General features: G+C 44.4%; 1 protein-coding gene across 2 annotated transcripts in view; it reads right to left on the bottom strand.

The window, feature by feature from the left end:
* The window catches only part of SLC6A2 (solute carrier family 6 member 2), a 183,779-nt gene that overhangs the window by 146,443 nt on the left and 11,192 nt on the right, over positions 1-26,144 (bottom strand). The gene's annotated exons all lie outside the window — the stretch shown is intronic.

Here is a 26,144-nt window from a genome sequence, read left to right as displayed (position 1 = left end):
CGCCGCCATGACTGTAAGAACCGGGCCGGTGCTCGCGTCATGCACAGCAGGTCCCAGCTGCTATCAGCATCCAGGGACCCACCGGTAATGGCGGACATCCACGATCGCGCGGATGTCCGTCATTAACCCCTCAGATGCCATGATCAATACAGATCATGACATCTGCGGCAGTGCAGTACTTTAGATGGATGATCGGATCGCCAGCAGCGCCGCCGCGGCGATCCGATCATCCAGCATGGCGGCCGGAGGTCCCTCACCTGGCTCCGGCCGTCTCCCGGGGTCTTCTGCTCTGGTCTGAGATCGATCACCGATAATACTGATCAGTGCTGTGCCCTATGCATAACACTGAACAGTATTAGCAATCAAACTATTACTATAGATAGTCCCCTATGGGGACTATTAAAGTGTAAAAATGAAAGTAAAAAAAAGTAATAAAAAAAAGTAAAAAAAAATTGAAAAATCCCCTCCCCTAATAAAAATGTAAAATGTAATTTTTCCCATTTTACCCCCACAAAGTGTAAAAAATTATAATTAATACAAATATTTGGTATCTCCGCGTGCGGGAATGTCCAAAACTATTAAAATATAATGTTGTTGATCCCGTACGGTGAATGGCATGAACGTAAAAATTGCTACTTTTTTGTCACATTTTATAAAAAAAAAAATTATAAAAAAAATGATAACATTTTTATAAACACAAATGTGGTATCAATAAAAAGTACAGATCATGTTGCAAAAATGAAACCTTACAAAATCTACAAAATTGCAGTTTTCTTTTTAATTTCCCCACACAAATAGTATTTTTTTTTGGTTGCGCAATATATTTTATGGTAAAATAAGTGATTTCATTATGCAGGACAACTGGTCATGCAAAAAACAAGCCCTCACACTAGTCTATGGATGAAAATATAAAAGAGTTACGATTTTTAGAAGACGAGGATGCAAAAATAAAATACGCCTGGTCCTTAAAGGGGTATTCCAGGCCAAAACTTTTTTTATATATCAACTGGCTCCGGAAAGTTAAACAGATTTGTAAATTACTTCTATTGAAAAATCTTAATCCTTCCAATAGTTATTAGCTTCTGAAGTTGAGTTGTTGTTTTCTGTCTAACTGCTCTCTGATGACTCACATCCCGGGAGATGTGCAGTTCCTATGGGGATATTCTCCCATCATGCACAGCTCCCGGGACGTGACATTATCATTGAGCAGTTAGATAGAAAACTTCAGAAGCTAATAACTGTTGGAAGGATTAAGATTTTTTAATAGAAGTAATTTACAAATCTGTTTAACTTACCGGAGCCAGTTGATATATTTAAAAAAAGTTTTGGCCTGGAATACCCCTTTAAGGACCAGGCGTATTTTATTTTTGCATCCTCGTCTTCTGATTCTGAGATAGTTTTTTCGTGACATATTCTACTTTATCTTAGTGGTAAAATTTTATGGTAACTTGCATCCTTTCTTGGTGAAAAATCCCCAAATTTGATGAAAAAAATGAAAATTTTGCATTTTTCTAACTTTGAAGCTCTCTGCTTGTAAGGAAAATGGATATTCAAAATAATTTTTTTTTGGGTTCACATATACAATATGTCTACTTTATGTTTGCATCATAAAATGTATGAGTTTTTACTTTTGGAAGACACCAGAGGGCTTCAAAGATCAGCAGCAATTTTGAAATTTTTCACAAAATTTTCAAACTCGCTATTTTTCATGGACCAGTTCAGGTTTGAAGTGGATTTGAAGGGTCTTCATATTAGAAATACCCCATAAAAGACCCCATTATAAAAACTACACCCCCCAAAGTATTCAAAATGACATTCAATAAGTGTATTAACCCTTTAGGTGTTTCACAGGAATAGCAGCAAAGTGAAGGAGAAAATTCAAAATCTTCATTTTTTACACTCGCATGTTCTTGTAGACCCAATTTTTGAATTTTTGCAAGGGGTAAAAAGGAGAAAATTTTTACTTGTATTTGAAACCCAATTTCTCTCGAGTAAGCACATACCTCATATGTCTATGTTAATTGTTCGGCGGGCGCAGTAGAGGGCTCAGAAGGGAAGGAGCGACAAATGGTTTTTGGGGAGCATGTCACTTTTAGGAAGCCCCTATGGTGCCAGGACAGCAAAAAAACACACATGGCATACCATTTTGGAAACTAGACCCCTCAGGGAACGTAACAAGGGGTAAAGTGAACCTTAATATCCCACAGGTGTTTCACGACTTTTGCATATGTAAAAAAAAAAATTTTTTTTACCTAAAATGCTTGGTTTCCCAAAAATTTTACATTTTTAAAAAGGGTAATAGCAGAAAACACCCCCCAAAATTTGAAGCCCAATTTCTCCCGATTCAGAAAACACCCCATATGGGGGTGAAAAGTGCTCTGCTGGCGCACTACAGTTCTCAGAAGAGAAGGAGTCACATTTGGCTTTTTAAAAGCAAATTTTGCTCTGGGGGCATGCCGCATTTAGGAAGCCCCTATGGTGCCAGAACAGCAAAAAAAAAAACACATGGCATACCATTTTGGAATAATACATTTTTTTTTTTTTTACCTAAAATGCTTGTTTTGCCAAAAATTTTACATTTTTAAAAAGGGTAATAGCAGAAAATACCCCCCAAAATTTGAAGCCCAATTTCTCCTGAGTACGGCGATACCCCATATGTGGCCCTAAACTGTTGCCTTGAAATACGACAGGGCTCCAAAGTGAGAGCGCCATGCGCATTTGAGGCCTAAATTAGGGACTTGCATAGGGGTGGACATAGGGGTATTCTACGCCAGTGATTCCCAAACAGGGGGCCTCCAGCTGTTGTAAAACTCCCAGCATGCCTAGACAGTCAGTGGCTATCTGGCAATACTGGGAGTAGTTGTTTTGCAACAGCTGGAGGCTCCGTTCTGGAAACAGTGGCGTACCAGACGTTTTTCATTTTTATTGGGGAGGGGAGGGGGGCTGTGTAGGGGTATGTGTATATGTAGTGTTTTTTACTTTTTTATTTTATTTTTTGTTAGTGAAGTGTAGTGTTTTTAGGGTACAGTCACACGGGCGGGGGTTCACAGTAGTTTCTCGCTGGCAGCTTGAGCTGCAGCAGAAAATTTGCCACAGCTCAAACTTGCAGCCGATACGTACTGCAATCCTCCGCCCATGTGAGTGTACCCTGTACGTTCACATTGGGGGGGGGGAACATCCAGCTGTTGCAAAACTACAACTCCCAGCATGTACGGTCTATCAGTGCATGCTGGGAGTTGTAGTTTTGCAACCGCTGGAGGCTCCGTTTTGGAAACAGTGGCGTACCAGACGTTTTTTCATTTTTATTGGGGACGGGGGCTGTGTAGGGGTATGTGTATATGTAGTGTTTTTTTACTTTTTATTTTATTTTGTGTTAGTGTAGTGTAGTGTTTTTAGTGTACAGTCGCACGGGCGGGGGTTCACAGTAGTTTCTCGCTGGCAGTTTGAGCAGCGGCAGAAAATTTGCCGCAGCTCAAACTTGCAGCCGGATACTTATTGTAATCCTCCACCCATGTGAGTGTACCCTGTACGTTCACATTGTGGGGGGGGGGGAACATCCAGCTGTTGCAAAACTACCACTCCCAGCATGTACGGTCTATCAGTGCATGCTGGGAGTTGTAGTTTTGCAACAGCTGGAGACACACAGGTTGTGAAATACCGAGTTTGGTAACAAACTCAGCGTTTTGCAACCAATGTGCCTTCAGCTGTTGCAAAAGCTACAACCCCCAGCATGTACGGACAGCGGAAGGGCATGCTGGGTCTTGTAGTTATGCAACAGCCGGAGGCATACTACATTGGCTGGGGATGCTGGGGATTGTAGTTATGCAACAGCTGGAGGCACACTGATTTGCTACTTAACTCAGTGTGCCTTCAGCTGTTGCAAAACTACAACTCTCAGCAGTCACCGACAGCCAATGGGCATGCTGGGAGTTGTAGTTATGCAACCACCAGATGCCCCACTACAACTCCTAGCATGCACTTTAGCTGTTTGTGCAAGCTGGGAGTTGTAGTTATACAACAGCTGAAGGTACACTTTTCCATAGAAAGATTGTGCCTCCAGCTGTTGCAAAACTACAAGTCCCAGCATGCCCATAAGGGCATGCTGGGAGTTGTGGTGGTCTGCCTCCTGCTGTTGCATAACTACAGCTCCCAGCATGCCCATTTTGCATGCTGGGAGCTGTTGCTAAGCAACAGCAGGAGGCTGTCACTCACCTCCTGCTGCTGCTCCACGATGCCGCCGCACACGTCAGTCCCACACCGCCGCCATCGCTCCTGGGGCCCCGATCCCAACAGGGACGCCGGGGATCGGGGTCCCCAGCACCCGGGGTGCACATTGCGCACCCGCTCACGTCCTCCGGAAGAGGGGCGGAGCGGGTTGCGGGAGTGACACCCGCAGCAGGCGCCCTGATTGGTCGGCCGGGAAACCGGCCAACGAATCAGGGCTATCGTGAGGTGGCACCAGTGCCACCTCTGACGGCCCCAATCAGCCAGTAATTCCGGGTCATCGGTATGCCGGGATGCCTGCTGAACGATTTCAGCAGGCATTCGGCCCCGGCTCCCCTCTGGCTAGCGGCGGGGGCCGGAAATGCTCAGGGCGTATCCATACGCCCTCGGTCCTTAAGGACTTGGAAACGGGGGCGTATGGATACGCCCTATGTCCTTAAGGGGTTAAGGTGTTAAAGACTGGGAAGGGCGTTCCCCAGCAGGTGTGACATCATCTGAAGCCATACAGGGGAGAACTTCCGCCCTCACTCAGCTACAGACAGCCCAGAGCAGTTCAGTGTGAGATGAATTATGATTGGCAAAGGCTCCACACACACCCTTCAGCACTACAGACTGCATTCCCTTATTTTGGACTTCTGCCAGCCCATCAGGAGTGCAAAGGCTGTGCAAGATGGTGGAGGAGAAATGTGCTCTGGAAAAGTAGGGAGACACCTAGAGGCAGCTTTTTTAACCCCTTAAGGACACAGTCCATTTTGGCCTTAACCCCTTAACGACGCAGGACGTATATTTACGTCCTGCGCCGGCTCCCGCGATATGAAGCGGGGTCGCTCTGCGACCCCGCATCACATCGCGTCGCTCATCAACGGCCGGGACCCGCGGCTAATACCACACATCGCCCATCGTGGCAATGTGCAGTATTAACCCTTTAGAAGCGGCGGTCAAAGCTGACCGCCGCTTCTAAAGCGAAAGTGAAAGTATCCCGGCTAGTCAGTCGGGCTGTTCGGGACCGCCGCGGTGAAATCGCGGCATCCCGAACAGCTTACAGGACAACGGGAGGGCCCTTACCTGCCTCCTCAGTGTCCGATCGACGAATGACTGCTCCGTGCCTGAGATCCAGGCAGGAGCAGTCAAGCGCCGATAACACTGATCACAGGCGTGTTAATACACGCCAGTGATCAGCATAGGAGATCAGTGTGTGCAGTGTTATAGGTCCCTATGGGACCTATAACACTGCAAAAAAAAAGTGTTAATAAAGGTCATTTAACCCCTTCCCTAATAAAAATTTGAATCACCCCCCTTTTCCCATAAAAAAAACTGTGTAAATAAAAATAAACATATGTGGTATCGCCGCGTGCGTAAATGTCCGAACTATAAAAATATATCGTTAATTAAACCGCAAGGTTAATGGCGTACCCGTAAAAAAATTCCAAAGTCCAAAAAAGCGTATTTTGGTCACTTTTTATACCATTAAAAAATGAATAAAAAGTGATCAAAAAGTCTGATCAAAACAAAAATCATACCGATAACAACTTCAGATCACGGCACAAAAATGATCCCTCATACCGCCCTGTACATGGAAAAATAAAAAAGTTATAGGGGTCAGAAGATGACATTTTTAAACGTATAAAATCAAACCTATATAAGTAGGGTATCATTTTAACCGTATGGACCTACAGAATAATGATAAGGCATCATTTTTACCGAAATATGCACTGCGTAGAAACGTAAGCCCCCAAATTTACAAAATGGCGTTTTTTCTTCAATTTTGTCGCACAATGATTTTTTTTCCGTTTCGCCGTGAATTTTTGGGTAAAATGACTAATGTCACTGGAAAGTAACATTGGTGATGCAAAAAATAAGTCATAATATGGATTTTTAGGTGGAAAATTGAAAGGGTTATGATTTTTAAAAGGTAAGGAGGAAAAAACGAAAGTGCAAAAACGGAAAGGGGTTAAAGGGGTATTCCCGTGGAAAAAAATTTTTCTATTTTTTAAATCAACTGGTGCCAGAAAGTTAAACAGATTTGTAAGTTACTTCTATTAAAAAATCTTAATCCTTCCAGTACTTTTTAGGGGCTATATACTACAGAGGAAATGCTTTACTTTTTAGATTTCTCTGATGTCATGACCACAGTGCTCTCTGATGACCTCTCCTGTCCATTTTAGGAACTGTCCTGAGCAGCATATGTTTGCTATGGGGATTTTCTCCTGCTCTGGACAGTTCCTAAAATGGACAGCAGAGGTCAGCAGAGAGCACTGTGGCCATGACATCAGAGAAATCAAAAAAGTAAAGCACTTCCTCTGTAGTATATAGCCCTTAAAATGTACTGGAAGGATTAAGATTTTTTATAGAAGTAATTTACAAATCTGTTTAACTTTCTGGCAGCAGTTGATTTAAAAAAAAAAAGTTTTCCACGGGAGTACCCCTTTAAGGACACAGCCAATTTTATTTTTGCATGTTTCTTCACCTTCTCAAAATAATAAATCATTATATTTTCATCCACAGACGAATGTGAGGGCTTGTTATTTGTGCGTCCAGTTGTCCTTTGTAATGCCATCACTCATTTTACCGTAAAATGTATGGTGCAACCAAAAAAATATTATTTGTGTGGGGAAATTAAAAAGAAAACCACAATTTTGCTAATTTTGGAAGGTTTTGATTCCACGCTGTACAATTTATGGTAAAAATGACATGTGTTCTTTATTCTGTGAGTCAATAGGATTAAAATCATACCCATGATTACATACTAAAATGCAAAACTGGCGGCTCACCTCTGCCGGACACCCACACCTGCACTCGGATGAACCGGTAGTGCTTCCGGAACAAACAGTATCACAAAGAAGGAAAGGATCCGGCGCAGGATCAAATCAAACAGGAACTTTATTGAAGATCACATGGATGGCACAGTAAAAACCAACACGTTTCGTGTCAAGCTGGACCCTTAGTCATGCGCTGGATCCTTTGCTTCTTCATGATATTGTTCTGTTATTGTACCGCTTTGAAAAAATGACTTTCTCATTCTTTCGTACAAGCGACTGTATGAGGGTTCATTTCTTGCGCTGTAATCTGTATTTTTAATGATACCCCATTTGCGTATGTGAAACTTTTAGATTGCTTTTTATAAAATTTTTTTAATGTGATGTGACAAAATAGCATAAATTTGGGACTTTAAATTTTTTTTTTTACGATTATGTTGTTCACCTTATGAGATAATTAACATTATATTTTGATAATTCAGACATTTACGCCCCCGAAGATACCAAACATGTTTATAAAAAAAATTATGCTTTTTGGGGGTAAAATGGGGGTAAAATGGGGATAAAGGGACAATTTTCAATTTTTATTGGGGGAGGAGATTTTTCACATTTTTTTTACTTTTTTAGGGGACTATTTATAGCAATCAGTTGATTGCTAACATTGTTCAGGGCTATGCATAGGTATAGCACTGATCAGTCTTATCGGTGATCTCCTGCTCTGTTCTGCTCGATCTCAGACCAGAGCAGAAGACCCCAGGACATGGACAGAGGCAGGTGAGAGGACCTCCATCCACCATCTTGGATGATCGGATCCCCACAGCAGCGCTGCGGACGATCCGATCTTCCATTTAAATGCCTGCACTGCCGCAGATGCCGTGATCACGGCATCTGAGGGGTTAATAGCAGACGTCAGCGCACTCGCTGATGTCGGCCATTACCAGTGGGTCCCTGGCTGCTTATAGAAGCCAGGACCTGCTGTGCATGACATGAGCACCGCTCCAGTGCTCGCAGTCATGTACAAGAAGTAAATGTACGTCCTGGTGCATTAAGTACCACCGCACCAGGACGTACATTTACTCCCTGTGTCGTTAAGGAGTTAAGCACAAATAAAACATAGATAACGTCTTTTTATTCATTTATTTATTTTTAACAATGTACATTAGAAAGATTTTTTATTACCATAAGGAGTGCAATAGCAAAAAAAATTTTTATGACAGTGCCCATTTAAAGGGGTACTCCGTTCCCCAGCATCCGCAAAATTCCACCTCACACTGGAACATTTAGTTCCTGGATGCTGTGTGCGGGCTTCTGTGTTCAGGCCCACCCCTCGTGATATCACGGCCTGCCCCATCAATCACATGACGGGGCGTGACATAACAAGGGGGGCGGGCGTGAACACGGAAGCCTGCACACAGCGTTTAGGAACTCAATGTTCCAGACGCGGGGGAGAGGAGTAACATGCTGGAGAGCGGAGTAAACCTTTAACCCCTTAACGACGCCGCGATCCCGCATCATATCGCGTCGGTCCCGGTGCTCATCAACGGCCGGGACCCGCGGCTAATACTACACATCACCGATCGCGGCGATGTGCGGTATTAACCCTTTAGAAGTGGCGGTCAAAGCTGACCGCCGCTTCTAAAGTGAAAGTGACCCGGCTGCTCAGTCGGGCTGTTCGGGACCGCCGCGGGGAAATCCCCGCGGCGTCCCGAACAGCTTACAGGACACCGGGAGGGCCCTTACCTGCCTCCTCGGTGTCCGATCGGCGAATGACTGCTCCGTGCCTGAGATCCAGGCAGGAGCAGTCAAGCGCCGATAACACTGATCACAGGCGTGTTAATACACACCTGTGATCTGTGTAAAAGATCAGTATGTGCAGTGTTATAGGTCCCTATGGGACCTATAACACTGCAAAAAAAAGTTTTAAAAAAAGTGTTAATAAAGGTCATTAATAAAAGTTTGAATCACCCCCCTTTTCCCATAAAAAAAATAAAACAGAGTAAAAAAATAATAAAATAAACATATGTGGTATCGCCGCGTGCGTAAATGTCCGAACTATAAAAATAAATCATTAATTAAACCGCACGGTCAATGGCGTACGCGCAAAAAAATAAGCCATAATATGGATTTTTAGGTGGAAAATTGAAAGGGTTATGATTTTTAAAAGATAAGGAGGAAAAAACGAAAGTGCAAAAACTGAAAAACCCTGAGTCTTAAGGGGTTAAAGGGGTACTCCGGTGAAAATCTTTTTTCTTTTCAATCAACTGGCTCCGGAAAGTTAAACAGATTTTTACATTACTTCTATGAAAAAATCTTAATCCTTCCTGTACTTATTAGCTGCTGAATACTACAAAGGAAATTCTTATCTTTTTGGAATGCTCTCTGATGACATCACGAGCACAGTTCTCTCTGCTGACGTTATTATAATAATAACAATAAGTCTTTATTTATTGTTGTCCTTAGTGGGATTTGAACCCAAGGCCCCAGCACTGCAAGGCAGCAGTGCTTACCACTAAGCCACCATGCTGCCCTTAGCATACATCTGCTATGCACGGTTGCTAAAAGGGACAGAGATGTCAACAGAGAGTACTGTGCTCGTGATGTCATCAGTGTTCCAAAAAGAAAGGAATTTCCTCTGTAGCATTCAGCAGCTAATAAGTACTTGAAGGATTAAGATTTTTTAATAGAAGTAATTTACAAATATGTTTAAGCTTTCTGGCACCAGTTGATTTAAAAGAAAAAAGGTTTTCACCGGAGTACCCCTTTAAGCACCAGGCCAATTTTCGTTTTTGCACGTTTATTTTTTACTCCTCCCCTTGTAAAAATCATAAGTCTTTCAATTTTGCACCTACAGACCTATATAAGGGCTTGTTTTTTCCATCACCAAATGACATCACTTATTTTATACCAAAATCTGCAGCGAAAACATAATATATATTTATACATATACATATATATATATATATATATATATATATATATATATATTTTATAAAAAAAAAAAAATTTGGGGGCTTTCATTTCTATGCAGTGGACTTTTCTGTAAAAATGGCACCTTATCTTTATTCTGTAGGTCCATATGGTTACATGGATACCCAAATGATGTAGGTTTTATTATATTTTACTACTTTAAAAAAATTATAACTACATGCAACAAAACTAGTATGTTTAAAATTGTCCTCTTCTGACCCCTATAACTTTTTATTTTTCTGCATACAGGGCTCATTTGTCGCGTCGTGAGCTGTAGTTTTTATTGGTACCATTTCTGTTTTGATGGGACTTTTTGATAACTTTTTATAAATTTTTGGTACTTTGGTATTTTTTTAGGTGTACGCCATCGACTGTGCTGTTTAACTAACCTTTTTTAATAGTTCGGACATTTACACACACGGCGATACCACATTTTATATTTTTTATTACATTATTTTATTTAAAAAATGGGAAAGGGGGGGAGTCAAAATTTTATTAGAAAGGAGTTAATTCACTTTTATTAACTTTTTTTTTTACACATCGCGTTGGGACATTGCAATTAGTGTTGAGTGAGAATATTCAAAATGCTAATTTTTGCCGTAAATATCAGCACTTCACGATTTTGCGAATATTTAGAATATAGTGATATATATACGTAATGACAAATATTCTGTGTTTTTTTATGCAAATTCATGTGAATATTTATGCGAATATCAGCAATTCCAGACTGGACACCTTTCCCTCCTTCTTTAAGGTGAAAGATATAATTGCGCATGCTCATTATGCGAATTTCATTCCGAATTTTCGCATTGAAAAAAAAGAGAACAAACATAAAGAATATGTGAATTTCTCGAACATGTGGAATATTCGTCCATATATACACACAATATTGTGAATTTGAATATGCCACTGCCGCTCATCACTAATCGCAATTTCCCCGCAATGGTCTCGATCAGCTCCGCTGAGCATTTTAGACACCGTGATTAATTTTGATTATGGCATCTAAAGGGTTAATGCCAGGCATCAGCCCGAATGGCAATGTCCGGCATTAACCATGGGTCCTGACTGCTGATAGCAACCGTAACCCACCTGGTATGAAGATTGCTCTGCTTGTGAGCACGCTTCAAACACTGGTGATGGGACATGGGCTCACAGGTACGTCCTCGGTCCTTAACCCCTTAAGGACACAGGGCGTATCCATATGCCCCCAATTCCAAGTCCAAGTCCTGCGCATTTCCGGACCCAGCCGCTAGCCGGAGGGGAGCCGGAGCCAGATGCCTGCTGAAATCGTTCAGCAGGCATCCCGGCATATCGCCCAGGGGGGTCATTATGTCCCCCCATGTCGGCGATGGCCGCAGATCGCTGGACAATTCAGTCCAGCGATCTGCGGCGGATTCCGGGTCAATCGGGTCTCCAGTGACCCGGTGACCCGGAATTACTGGCTGATCGGGCCAGTTGCCAGCAGGGGTGAGGTGGCACTGGTGCCACCTCACGATCGCCCTGATTGGTCGGCCGGTTTACCAATGACCAATGAGGGCGCCTGCTGCGGGTGTCACTCCGGCAACCCGCTATGCCCCTCTTCCGGAGGACGTGAGCAGGTGCGGGAAGAAGACCCCGGGTGCTGGGGACCCCGATCCCCGGCGTCCCTGTTGGGATCAGGGCCCCAGGAACGGCAGCGGCGAGGGACTGACCTGCGCGGCGTGGAGCAACAGCTCCCAGCATGCAAAAAGGGCATGCTGGGAGCTGTAAGTATGCAACAGCAGGAGGCAGACCACCACAACTCCCAGCATGCTGGGACTTATAGTTTTGCAACAGCTGGAGGCACATTTTTTCTATGGAAAAGTGTACCTTCAGCTATTGTATAACTACAACTCCAAGCTTGCACAATCAGCTAAAGTGCATGCTGGGAGTTGTAGTGGTGCATCTGCTGGTTGCATAACTAGAACTCCCAGCATGCCCATTGGCTGTCGGTGACTGCTGAGAGTTGTAGTTTTGCAACAGCTGAAGGCACACTGAGTTAAGTAGCAAACCAGTGTGTCTCCAGCTGTTGCATAACTACAATCCCCAGCATCCCCAGCCAAAGTAGTATGCCTCCAGCTGTTGCATAACTACAAGACCCAGCATGCCCTTCCACTGTCCGTACATGCAGGGGGTTGTAGCTTTTGCAACAGCTGAAGGCACACTGGTTACAAAACACTGAGTTTGTTACCAAACTCTGTGTTTCAAAACCAGTGTGCCTCCAGCTTTTGCAAAACTACAACTCCCAGCATGCACTGATAGACCGTACATGCTGGGAGTTGTAGTTTTGCTACAGCTGGATGTTCCCCCCTCCCCAATGTGAACGTACAGGGTACACTCACATGGGCGGAGGTTTACAGTAAGTATCCGGCTGCAACTTTGAGCTGCGGCAAATTTTCTGCCGCAGCTCAAACTGCCAGCGAGAAACTACAGTGAACCCCCGCCCGTGTGACTGTACCCTAAAAACACTACACTACACTAACACACAATAAAATAAAAAGTAAAAAACACTACATATACACATACCCCTACACAGTCCCCCTCCCCTCCCCAATAAAAATGAAAAACGTTTGGTGCGCCACTGTTTCCAAAACGGAGCCTCCAGCTGTTGCATAACAACTACTCCCATTATTTCCAGATAGCCGTTGACTGTCCAGGCATGCTGGGAGTTTTACAACAACTGGAGGCACCCTGTTTGGGAATCACTGGCGTAGAATACCCCTATGTCCACCCCTATGCAATCCCTAATTTAGGCCTCAAATGCACATGGCGCTCTCTCTTTGGAGCCCTGTCGTATTTCAAGGCAACAGTTTAGGGTCACATATGGGATATTACCGTACTCGGGAGAAATTGTGTTACAAATTTTTGGGGGTATTTTCTGCTATTACCCTTTTTTTAAATGTACAAATTTTGGGAAAACAAGCATTTTAGGTAAAAACATTTTTTTTATTTTTTTACATATGCAAAAGTCGTGAAACACCTGTAGGGTATAAAGGTTCACATTACCCCTTGTTACGTTCCCCGAGGGGTCTAGTTTCCAAAATGGTATGCCATGTGTTTTTTTTTTTTTTTTTTTGCTGTTCTGGCACAATAGGGGCTTCCTAAATGCGGCATGCCCCCAGACCAAAATTTGCTTTCAAAAAGCCAAATGTGATTCCTTCTCTTCTGAGACCTGTAGTGCACCAGCAGAGCACTTTTCACCCCCATATGGGGTGTTTTCTGAATCGGGAGAAATTGGGCTTCAAATTTTGGGGGGTATTTTCTGCTATTACCCTTTTTAAAAATGTAAACATTTTGGGAAACTAAGCATTTTAGGTAAAAAAAATTTTTTTTTTTACATATGCAAAAGTCATGAAACACCTATAGGGTATTAAGGTTCACATTACCCCTTGTTACATTCCCCGAGGGGTCTAGTTTCCAAAATGGTATGCCATGTGTTTTTTTTTGCTGTTCTGGCACCATAGGGGCTTCCTAAATGTGGCATGCTCCCAGAGCAGAATTTGCTTTAAAAATGTAACATTTTTGGGAAACCAAGCATTTTAGGTAAAAAAAAATCACCTGTGAATCACCTGTGGGGTATTAAGGTTCACTTTACCCATTGTTACGTTCCCCGAGGGGTCTAGTTTCCAAAATGGTATGCTATGTGTTTTTTTTTTTTTTTTGCTGTCCTGGCACCATAGGGGCTTCCTAAAGGGGACATGCCCCCCAAAAACCATTTGTCGCTCCTTCCCTTCTGAGCACTCTACTGCACCCGCCGAACAATTAACATAGACATATGAGGTATGTGCTTACTCGAGAGAAATTGGGTTTCAAATACAAGTAAACATTTTCTCCTTTTTACCCCTTGCAAAAATACAAAAATTGGGTCTACAAGAACATGCGAGTGTAAAAAATGAAGATTTTGAATTTTCTCCTTCACTTTGCTGCTATTCCTGTGAAACACCTAAAGGGTTAATACACTTACTGAATGTCATTTTGAATACTTTGGGGGGTTTAGTTTTTATAATGGGGTCTTTTATGGGGTATTTCTAATACGAAGACCCTTCAAATCCTCTTCAAAACTGAACTGGTCCCTGAAAAATAGTGAGTTTGAAAATTTTGGGAAAAATTTCAAAATTGCTGCTGAACTTTGAAGCCCTCTGGTGTCTTCCAAAAGTAAAAACTCATACATTTTATAATGCAAACATAAAGTAGACATATTGTATATGTGAACCAAAAAAAATGTATTTTGAATATCCATTTTCCTTACAAGCAGAGAGCTTCAAAGTTAGAAAAATGCAAAATTTTCATTTTTTTCATCAAATTTGGGGATTTTTCACCAAGAAAGGATGCAAGTTACCATAAAAATTAACCACTATGTTAAAGTAGAATATATCACGAAAAAACAGTCTCGGAATCAGAATGATAACTAAAAGCATTCCAGAGTTATTAATGTTTAAAGTGACAGTGGTCAGATTTGCAAAGAAACGCTCTGGTCCTTAACCCCTTAAGGACTCAGGGTTTTTCCGTTTTTGCACTTTCGTTTTTTCCTCCTTACCTTTTAAATATCATAACCCTTTCAATTTTCCACCTAAAAATCCACATTATGGCTTATTTTTTGCGTCGCCAATTCTACTTTGCAGTGACATTAGTCATTTTACCCAAAAATGCACGGCGAAACGGAAAAAAAAATCATTGTGCGACAAAATCGAAAAAAAAACGCCATTTTGTAACTTTTGGGGGCTTTCGTTTCTACGCAGTGCATATTTCGGTAAAAATTACACCTTATCATTATTCTGTAGGTCCATACAGTTAAAATGATACCCTATTTATATAGGTTTGATTTTGTCGCACTTCTGGAAAAAATCATAACTACATGCAGGAAAATTTATACGTTTAAAAATGTCATCTTCTGACCCCTATAACTTTTTTATTTTTCCATGTATGGGGTGGTATGAGGACTCATTTTTTGCGCCGTGATCTGAAGTTTTTATCGGTATGATTTTTGTTTTGATCGGACTTTTTGAACACTTTTTATTCATTTTTTAATGATATAAAAAGTGACCAAAATACGCTTTTTTGGACTTTGAAATTTTTTTGCGCGTACGCCATTGACCGTAAGGCTTAATTAATTATATATTTTTATAGTTCGGACATTTACGCACGCGGCGATACCACATATGTTTATTTTTTATTTTTTTTACACTGTTTTATTTTTTTTATGGGAAAAGGGGGGTGATTCAAACTTTTATTAGGGAAGGGGTTAAATGACCTTTATTAACACTTTTTTTAAAAAAATTTTTTGCAGTGTTATAGGTCCCATAGGGACCTATAACACTGCACACACTGATCTCTAATGCTGATCACTGGCGTGCATTAACACGCCTGTGATCAGCATTATCGGCGCTTGACTGCTCCTGCCTGGATCTCAGGCACGGAGCAGTCATTCGTCGATCGGACACCGGGGAGGCAGGTAAGAGCCCTCCCGGTGTCCGATCAGCTGTTCGGGACGCCGCGATTTCACCGCGGCGGTCCCGAACAGCCCGACTGAGCAGCCGGGTCACTTTCACTTTCACTTTAGAAGCGGCGGTCAGCTTTGACCGCCGCTTCTAAAGGGTTAATACCGCACATCGCCGCGATCGGCGATGTGTGGTATTAGCCGCGGGTCCCGGCCGTTGATTAGCGCCGGGACCGACGCGATATGATGCGGGATCGCGGCGCGATCCCGCTTCATATCGCGGGAGCCGGCGCAGGACGTAAATATACGTCCTGCGTCGTTAAGGGGTTAAGGTGTAAAATGGCCTGGTCCTTAAGGGGTTAAGCACCAAAGACTAAGGGCGTACTGGTACTCCCTTAGTACTTAAGGTGTTACTGGGCTGACATTAGTTGTCTGTATATGGGGACAGCAGGGAATACAATGTGTTATATTTCACTAGATAAATAGAATATGCATCAAGTATTGCCATGTGCTCCTTTCCATTCCAATTGAATTTATATATATCAATGTCAATTATATTGCAGGGTCCACATAGCATTTCATTTTGTATTGAGAGCTCAAAATTCAACGCTAGAACACATGCTCCTTCAGAGGCCATATTTTCTTCATTCTATGTCCTTAAAAAGGGATCAGCATGCGGTAATGGCGGGGTGTGTGGTGCAGGGCAGATGTTGTTGCTCTAGGGGCAGAAGTTATTAACCCCTTGTGTTCATGACGCCAGGGCGTGGTTTAGCCTTAACCATCCGAAGGCATACCACTGGATCCTGGGCTAGGCACAGGGGCAATGAAGACACAGACGCCAAGTTACGGACAACGGTAGCTTTACTGAGGGTAGACAGTTGTTACAGTCTATGCAGTACAGCCAGGGCCCAAGGAGGTGACCAGTGACACAGAGACCTCGCAGGTTTGCTGGGACTTGTAGTAAACAGGAGAATTTAGTGCAGGCCACGCTGGATAGACAACATACTTGACTTGACTGACAGGACTGTGACTTTAGCTTACTTTGCCCTTGACTTGAGGCTGCAGGACTTGACTTAAGGCCCCCAGTGTTCTGGACTCACACACTAAGAGGACTTGACTGCACTGGACCTCAGGAACAAGAGAGAGAAGCTAGCTCCACCCAGGATTTATATGGGGGAGACTAGCAGGGAGCCCATAGGTCACCTTTGGGGTCAGCTAGTACCTCCTTGGTAACAATCACATGGTACATTTATTAAAGATACAACTAGGGATGTCCCGATACTGGTATCGGTATCGGGGCCGATACTAGCCATTTCCATGGTATCGGGGACTCGTTTAATGTCCCCGATACCATGCCCGATACCTGGTGCCGCTCTGTTTCCCCGTTCTTTCATCCTCCCGGCCGCATCATAGTGTTCCATGAAGGAGAGTGACGTGTATGTCACATGCTCCTCCGTAGGACGCCATGATACGGACAGGAGGACGGGAGAACGGGGCGGCAGAGCGGCAGCACCAGCACCCGACCCGAGGAGGTGAGCAGCCTGCAAGGAGGGGGCTGCTACTAATGTCTAAACGGGGGGCCCTTCAGCTGTCTAAATGGGAGGGCCCTGCTGCTGTTTAAACGGGGGGGGGCCCTGCTGCTGTCTAAATGGGGGGGGCCCTGCTGCTGTCTAAACGGGGGGCCTGCTGCTGTCTAAACAGGGAGGCCTGTTGCTGTCAAAGCGGGGGGCCCTGCTGCTGTCTAAACGGGGGCCCTGCTACTGTCTAAACGGGGAGGCCCTGCTGCTGTCTAAACAGGGGGGGGGCTTCTACTGTGTAAACAGGGGGGGCCCTGCTGCTGTCTAAACGGGGGGCGGCCCTGCTACTGTCTAAACGGGGGGGGCTGCTACTGTCTAAACGGGGGGGCCCTGCTGCTGTCTAAATGGGGGCCCTCCTGCTGTCTAAACGGGGGCCTTGCTGCTGTCTAAATGGGGGGGGGCCTGCTGCTGTCTAAAGGGGGGGCCCTGCTGCTGTCTAAAGGGGGGGCTGCTGCTGTCTAAAGGGGGGCTTCTGCTGTCTAAATGGTAAAGGGGGGGCTGCTGCGGTCTAAAGGGGGTGGCCCTGCTGCTGTCTAAAGGGGGACCCTGCTGCTGTCTAAACGGGGGCCCTGCTGCTGTCTAAACGGGGGGGCCCTGCTGCTGTTTAAAGGGGGGCCCTGCTGCTGTCTAAAGGGGGGAACCTGCTGCTGTCTAATAGGGGGCCCTGCTGCTGTCTAATAGGGGGGGCCTGCTGCTGTCTAATAGGGGGGCCCTGCTGCTGTCTAAAGGGGGGGGGCTGCTGCTGTCTAAAGGGGGGGCCCTGCTGCTGTCTAAAGGGGGGCCCTGCTGCTGTCTAAAGGGGGGGGCTGCTGCTGTCTAAACGGGGGGCCCTGCTGTCTAAAGGGGGGCTGCTGTTTAAATGGGGCCCACTGTCTAAAGGGGGGCTGTGGTCTACAGATATTATTTTAGAGAAAGCTTACTATATTTTACTGTTTAGGCTGTGTTCATACAGTGTAAAATGAAAGCAAAAATATTGTTGTACAATAGGACTATGAGCTAATAGTATGCAGTAAGCTTGTAAGCTCTAAGATGCTGCAGGCAAATTCTCCAGTGGACGTTGCAGGCTGATTCTCCAGTGGAATTTGCAGGCTGATTCTCCTGTGGACGCTGCAGGCTGATTCTCCAGTGGACGTTGCAGGCTGATTCTCCAGTGGATGCTGCAGGCTGATTCTCCAGTGGATGCTGCAGGCTGATTCTCCAGTGGATACTGCAGGCTGATTCTCCAGTGGACGCTGCAGGCTGATTCTCCAGTGGATACTGCAGGCTGATTCTCCAGTGGATACTGCAGGCTGATTCTCCAGTGGATGCTGCAGGCTGATTCTCCAGTGGACGTTGCAGGCTGATTCTCCAGTGGATGCTGCAGGCTGATTCTCCAGTGGATGCTGCAGGCTGATTCTCCAGTGGATACTGCAGGCAGATTCTCCAGTGGATACTGCAGGCTGATTCTCCAGTGGACGCTGCAGGCTGATTCTCCAGTGGATACTGCAGGCTGATTCTCCAGTGGATGCTGCAGGCTGATTCTCCAGTGGACGCTGCAGGCAGATTCTCCAGTGGATACTGCAGGCTGATTCTCCAGTGGACGCTGCAGGCAGATTCTCCAGTGGATGCTGCAGGCTGATTCTCCAGTGAACGCTGCAGGCTGATTCTCCAGTGGATGCTGCAGGCTGATTCTCCAGTGGATGCTGCAGGCTGATTCTCCAGTGGACGCTGCAGGCAGATTCTCCAGTGGATACTGCAGGCTGATTCTCCAGTGGACGCTGCAGGCTGATTCTCCAGTGGATACTGCAGGCTGATTCTCAAGTGGATGCTGCAGGCTGATTCTCCAGTGGACGCTGCAGGCAGATTCTCCAGTGGATACTGCAGGCTGATTCTCCAGTGGACGCTGCAGGCTGATTCTCCAGTGGATGCTGCAGGCTGATTCTCCAGTGGACACTGCAGGCAAATTCTCCAGTGGACGCTGGAGGCAGATTCTCCAGTAAACGCTGCAGGCAGATTCTCCAGTGGACGCTGCAGGCAGATTCTCCAGGGGGCGCTGTAGGCAGATTCTCCAGTGGACGCTGTAGGCAGATTCTCCAGTGAACGCTGTAGGCAGATTCTCCAGTGAACACTGCAGGCAGATTCTCCACTGGACGCAGCAGGCAGATTCTCTAGTTTACGCTGCAGGCAGATTCTATCAGGGGACGCTGCAGGCAGATTCTCCTTTTATATTCATGTCTAAGAATATAAAGCTCTGTTTCAGAAATTTTCTTGGCATTCAGTGGCCCACAGTGTTGGATTGCAGTGGTTAGCAACAGGGATGAAGGTCTCCTGGGCCGGCAGCTACAAGGGTGGATACAGGTATAGGCATGAGCCCTGAAAGGACCTGGTAAAAACAGAAGTTTGTCGTGATATCTCTACTGTTTAGCAAGATCCTCGGCACAGTTTAAACACGTGCTCACCTTCCTATTAACACGTTCCTCCTCTGGACAGCTAACTTAGCCAGGTGGTGCTTAGTGTTGAGCGGCATAGGCCATATTCGAATTTGCGAATATTCGCGAATATATGGACGAATATTCGTCATATATTCACGAATATTCGCATAGTCGTAATATTCTCGTTTTGTTTTCGCATATGCGCATATTCGAAAATTACCATATGCGAAAAATAACATATTCAAAATTAACATCAAACGAAAATTCGCATATGCGAAAATTAGCATATGCAAATTTTCGTATATGCGAAAATTCACACGCCAGTCTCACACAGTATTAGAGCCTTCTTTACACCACACAGGCTGGAAGCAGAGAGGTGTGATCACTGTTATGTGTACTGTGAAAAAAAAAATACGAATATTCGTAATTACGAATATATAGTGCTGAATTCGCGAATATTCGCGAATATGCGATATTCGCGAATAAAATTCGCATTGCGAATATTCGCGAGCAACACAAGTGGTGCTCACTGTTTTGCATATACGCCACAAACACTCTATTTTATAAGAAATAATAGACAGGGCACTCACCACAGGCATTAGCTTTAGTCTTCTTTATTCAAAACAATGCAACATCAATATACCGTATATTCTCGAGTATAAGCCGACCCGAGTATAAGCCGAGACCCCTAATTTCAACCCAAAATCCCAGGAAAAGTTATTGACTCGAGTATAAGCCTAGGGTGGGAAATACATCATCCCCCCCTGTCATCATCCAGACCCGTCATTAACATCCTCATCATCATCACCGCCTGTCATCATCCAGACCCTCATCATCATCACCTGTCATCATCCCCTTGTCATCATCCCACCCCCCCTTCATCATCCCCTTGTCATCATCCACACCCCCCTTCATCATCCCCTTGTAATCATCCCACACCCCCCCTTCATCATCCCCTTGTCATCATCCCCACCCCCCTTCATCATCCCACACCCCCCCCTTCATCATCCTCTTGTCATCATCCCACACCCCCCCCCCCCTTCATCATCCTCTTGTCATCATCCGCCCTCAGTGGTCTTCAACCTGCGGACCTCCAGAGGTTTCAAAACTACAACTCCCAGCAAGCCCGGGCAGCCATCGGCTGTCCGGGCTTGCTGGGAGTTGTAGTTTTGAAACCGCCGGAGGTCCGCAGGTTGAAGACCACTGCAGCCTTCGACATCATCCAGCCCCCTCTCACCCCCTTTAGTTCTGTACAGTACTCGCCTCCGCTCGGCGCTGGTCCGGTGCTGCAGGGCTGTCCGGAGAGGAGGTCGTCCGGTGGGATAGTGGTTCCGGGCTGCTATCTTCAATAGAGGCATTGCCTTGACGATGACGCAGAAGTACGTTGGCAATGAACGTACCTCTGCGTCGTTGTCATGGCAACGTGACTATTCTGGGGCCGGGCCCGAAGCGCTTAGAAGAGGCCTCCCCGGTGAAGATAGCAGCCCGGAACCACTATCCCACCGGACGACCTCCTCTCCGGACAGTCCTGCAGCACCGGACCAGCGCCGAGCGGAGGCGAGTACTGTACAGAACTAAAGGGGATGAGAGGGGGCTGGATGATGTCGAAGGCCGCAGTGGTCTTCAACCTGCGGACCTCTGGAGGTTTCAAAACTACAACTCCCAGCAAGCCCGGACAGCCGATGGCTGCCCGGGCTTGCTGAGAGTTGTAGTTTTGAAACCTCTGGAGGTCCGCAGGTTGAAGACCACTGCGGGTGGAGAGTTCACTCGAGTATAAGCCGAGGGGGGTGTTTTCAGCACGAAAAATCGTGCTGAAAAACTCGGCTTATACTCGAGTATATACGGTAGCAGGAATAGGGTGGACAAACTTGACAGGGGGATGCAGATCGGGGCAACGGTGCCATTTCGCACTATGAGCTTCAACTGACCCACAACGTCACTACGTTGGTGATACATTTAAATAACCCTGACCCTCTGTTGTCAAGGAAACCATCAACACATGGTAAGTAAGAATAAAAACATGTTAAAACCAACTATACGAATCAGGGATCTATAATAATAATCTTATTATAGGGGTACTCCGGTGGAAAAAGGAAAAAAAAATTTTTTAAATCAGTGCCAGAAAGTTAAACAGATTTGTCAATTACTTCTATTAAAAATCTTTATCCTTCCAGTACTTATTAGCAGCTGTATGCTACAGAGGAAATTCTTTGCTTTTTGAATTTCTTTTTTGTCCACAGTGCTCTCTGCTGACACCTGATGCCGGTATCAGGAACTGTCCAGAGCAGGAAAAAATCCTCATAACAAACCTATGCTGCTCTGGACAGTTCCTGACACGGACAGAGATGTCAGCAGAGAGCGCTGTGGACAAGAAAATTTTTATTTTCACCATTATAAAAACGTTCAAACCTCTCCAGATCTGCCAACTGGAAGCCATTAATATCATCAGTATGTACTTCATTCATATGTTGAATGAATCTCATGTCTCCTATGTCTGTCTTCAGAGACCGAACATGTTTACGGATTCTGTGGAAATGGGCGCTTTGTTTACCCTATATAAAATCGATTGCATTTACCAATCAAGGTGTATACAATGTATGAAGAGCGGCAGGTGATACATTGATTTACATTAATCCTGTATCCTGCCAACTCTACCATTTTACATTTAGCATTTATAAAACAGAACGAACACAAGCCACAGCAAAAAATTACCCTTAGGTCTCTTTTCAGACAACCAATATTTTCTCTCTATGTTTCTGTTAGAATGTCTTTTTAAATAATCACCAATTGTTTTATTGTTTTTATATGTTATGATTTTTCTTTGACTGCTTCTGCTTCTGCCAAATTTGAATCCTCCTGCAAAATGTGCCAGTTTGTGGTGTCCCAGCACTAAAGGCTGTCCTGTGGCTGCAGACTTCCTCAGGCAGACCTGCGGCACAGGTGTTGATTATGTCCCAGCACTTTGCCAAAAGTTAATATATTTTCATAATTATCATGTTGTGTGTTATTTCTATCTATGTTATTTATGTGTTATTGTACTATTAAGAGAGGAGCAGTACACTCTATGTGACCCTGTCTGCCAATGGGAACCCCTAAATTCTTGTCCATATAGTGTAGTTAGGGAGGAGTTACCCCAGTTCATCTCCCATTTATTCTGAGCTCCAGTGTGGTAAAGGTGTGAGGTGTGTGGAGAAGCTCTAAGGGAAGGCCCAGAACAAATCTATCTTATCCGGTCATTCTGCAAGGATCTCCCGCAGGGTGGAAATTCATGTCCTGGCGGAGAAAGCTACAGGACCTTGACAGAACCCTAGCTACCAGGATCAATCTTCAATTCTCTCAAGTCAGTATCAATTTATTGGGTGAAAGCACCACAAGTCCCAGCAAGACAACAGGGCTCCCAAGGGGTTAAGCTGCATCCTCTCACTCTGCACCATACTATAGGTTTAATACCATCTGCACCCTGCTTAGTAAAGATAGTTATCCGTAACCTTACATCAGTGTGTACCTCTACTCCCCATGTCTGGCCCAAGAGACTCAGTCTCCAACCTCGGACTATGTATAGGATTACGGTGCCCTGGTGTGACAAAGTGATAAGGTATTTTCCCTAGAACCCCCTTGGCTACCACAAGTTGTTAAAAATAGCATTCTTTAGTATTTCATTAAGGGAGTATTTGCAAAAGAAAACACGAACCTCTAGTTGTCCTTCCTTTTTGTTCTTAGTAACTGTTCTCTCGGCACACAATTAACCCTTTCTTTTGCTACCTAAATCACACTCCTCGGATAACCCCCAAACTCTCTTCTAACTCATTGGCATGTAAGGCAAAATTATCCTGGTTACCATGTGTTTGAGTTTGACTAACTGACTGTAGGGTATACTGTTCTTAACCTGTAAGGGATGTGACGATTGAAAATGCAGTAACGCATTCCTAGCAATAGGCTTCCGAAAACCAGATGTTAAGATTTCATTATCAAGAATATCAATCTGTACATCCATGGATTCTGAATGTTCATCTCCAAACACAAAAGTAAAGTACATATTAGCCTTATTCACTCTATTTAAGTAATCTACAAACTGAGCAAACTCCTCCTGTTTGCCATCCCAAATTATAAACAAATCATCCACATATCTAAAAAATAATTCGATTTTGAGAGGTGAAAATGGTGTAAGAATGGCGAGGAAGATGTTGGTGTAAGAACATGAGGTAGGAGACCCCACTGCAGTCCCATGTACCTGCCTATACCACTCCTTGCCATTACAAAATCTATCAAATCTGATGACTTTCCTGTTTTTCATAAGTGCATTATTATAGATCCCTGATTCGTATAGTTGGTTTAAAAAAAATTGTATTCTCACTTACCTTTTGTTCATGGTTTCCTTGACAACAGAGGGTCAGGGGTTATTTAAACATTTGACCAGCGTAGTGATGTTGTGGGCCGATTGAAGTGCATAGCGCGAAACGGCACAGTTACCCCGATCTGCATCCCCCTGTCAAGTTCGTCCATCCTATTCCTGCACTGTATGTCATGTTGATGTTGCAATGTTTTGAATAAAGAAGACTGAAGCTAAGGCCTTTGGTGAGTGCCCTGTCTATTATTTTGTGGTGGACCACCGGTGTATTGCGGAACCACGGGTGTAGCGCTGTGAGTGGTGGGAGCAGATGGTATTAACCCCGGGGGGCAAGATGGTATTAACCCCTAGTGTTCGTGATGCCAGTGTGGTTTTAGGGTTCCGGAACACCACACACACGGATTCTCCGCTATTCCAGTTGCTAGTAGTGAAATAAGAGTCCACAACTGCTTTGGGGGTCATGACGTCACGGCCACCACGCCCCCTCTCATAGACTTGCAATGAGGGACGTGATGTCAAAAGGGGCGTAGCATCATGTCACGACCCCCGTAGCCCACACCCAGCATTCGGAACAAAATGTTCCGGACCCTGGGGTAGTGGAGTACCCTTTTAAGTGTACAACGCCCCAAAGAAAGCTCACATCCTATAGACAGGGTCAACGACCCTTTTCGTATATTAAAATAGATTTTAAGATATGGTATAGAACTGTTACAAGAATTATTTTACCAATGGAGCAGTTATTTGGTCACTCTATGTTGGTATTATTTTAACACTGTATGCATTGTGTGGCATTGTATAGTATATTATTTTTGTAGAGTATGGTGGTATTGGCACTGTATGCCATTTAGATTTAGGCAGCAATGTGGCCATTTCATTTGTCCAATTTATAGTACTATTGTTTGCCAACAAAATTGTATGTTATGGTTATTTATATATTATATGGCCATACACCAATAGGAGGCATCACTCAATGTAAAAGCCAGCCCTGAACACACCACAAACAGTAAAGCAGGAGACTGTGAGCAAACTGATATATAGGGATCCATGTAATTCATAGATTTTTTAAGTTCACAAGTAGATTCTACTCTCCATCTCTTTATGAACTTTCCATTCAATTGTGGCCTTGGTGGTGACCTGCCTCGGCCAGTGATAGGCTAATTGGGCACCTCCTGTGGGTTGATGTGTCACAGGCATCAGGAAGCTACGCTTTGCTACAGAGACTAAGAACCACTGGAATTGGAGCGGCAGGGACCTGGGGAGGTGAGTATGCCTTCTGTTTTATTTTTAGATCACCTATCAGCTTCAGCAGCAGCATTTAGTCACTCTGCCCATACAATTGGCGCCCTGAATTCCGGGTACTTTGTGCAAAGCCTAGTACTTAGGGTGTCAATCAAGCTTGGCGGAGCGGGAAGAGGGCATGAGCAGCGTAACTTGAGGCTGCTCTGGCTCTGCCTTTGCTTAGTCAAAATTGGCATCACTAAAAACATATAAACATAGCATCAGAACGCTGTGCACAGCATCTACCAGGTACTGTGGACAGCTTACAGATTCCCTTTAAAAGGGTACTCCACTGGCCAGCATTCAGAAGTAAATGTTCTAAATGCTGTTTTCGCACTGCAGGGGTCGACCACGCCCCCTCGTGATGTCACGGTCACGCCCCGTCAATGCAAGTCAATGGGAGGTGGCATGAAGGCCATCACGCCCGCTCCCATAGACTTGTATTGAGGGGGCATGTCCATGATGTTATGAGGGGCGTGGCTGACCCCCACAGCGCGAAAACAGCATTCGGAACATTTACTTCCATATACATTCTAAGTATTTTTATTGGATTTTCCAGAGTTTTAAAAACAATTACAATAACTACAATAAGTAACAAAAAAAAGTAACAATAAACAAGATTTTAGAAACAATGAAAAGGATATTATAAATCCAGGAAATTATACACAGAACATACACAGATATCACCATTGCGCCCGCTATTTCACAGCCTTGGAATATTAATTATTGCAAGTAATTGTAAGTCCAATCCGACTATTCTGTAATTGTATACATAAAAGTGTCATATCTTCATATCGTTGCTGCTGGCTTTGAGATTTGTATAAAGCAAAATTTAGGAATCATAATCCAGAATCCCATATATAAAGAAAGAGGCAGTTCAACTTTTCAATCGTTATCGGTATTGCCATTTTAATGAACATCCTTGTAATTAACAATGACCCAGATTTATCAAACTGTGTGAGAGAAAAAGTGGAGGGATTTTCCCACAGCAACCAATCACAGCTCAGCTTTCACTTTACCACAGCTCGTTAGCTGAACTGTGATTGGTTGCTGTGGGAAAATCCCTCCACTTTTTCTCTCACACAGTTTGATAACTATGGGCCAATGTGCTTTAGGGTCAAAATGGGA

The sequence above is a fragment of the Hyla sarda genome, chromosome 6 (assembly GCF_029499605.1).
Source record: "Hyla sarda isolate aHylSar1 chromosome 6, aHylSar1.hap1, whole genome shotgun sequence".
NCBI lineage: Eukaryota > Metazoa > Chordata > Amphibia > Anura > Hylidae > Hyla > Hyla sarda.
This window is presented reverse-complemented; position numbering and strand designations above follow the sequence as displayed.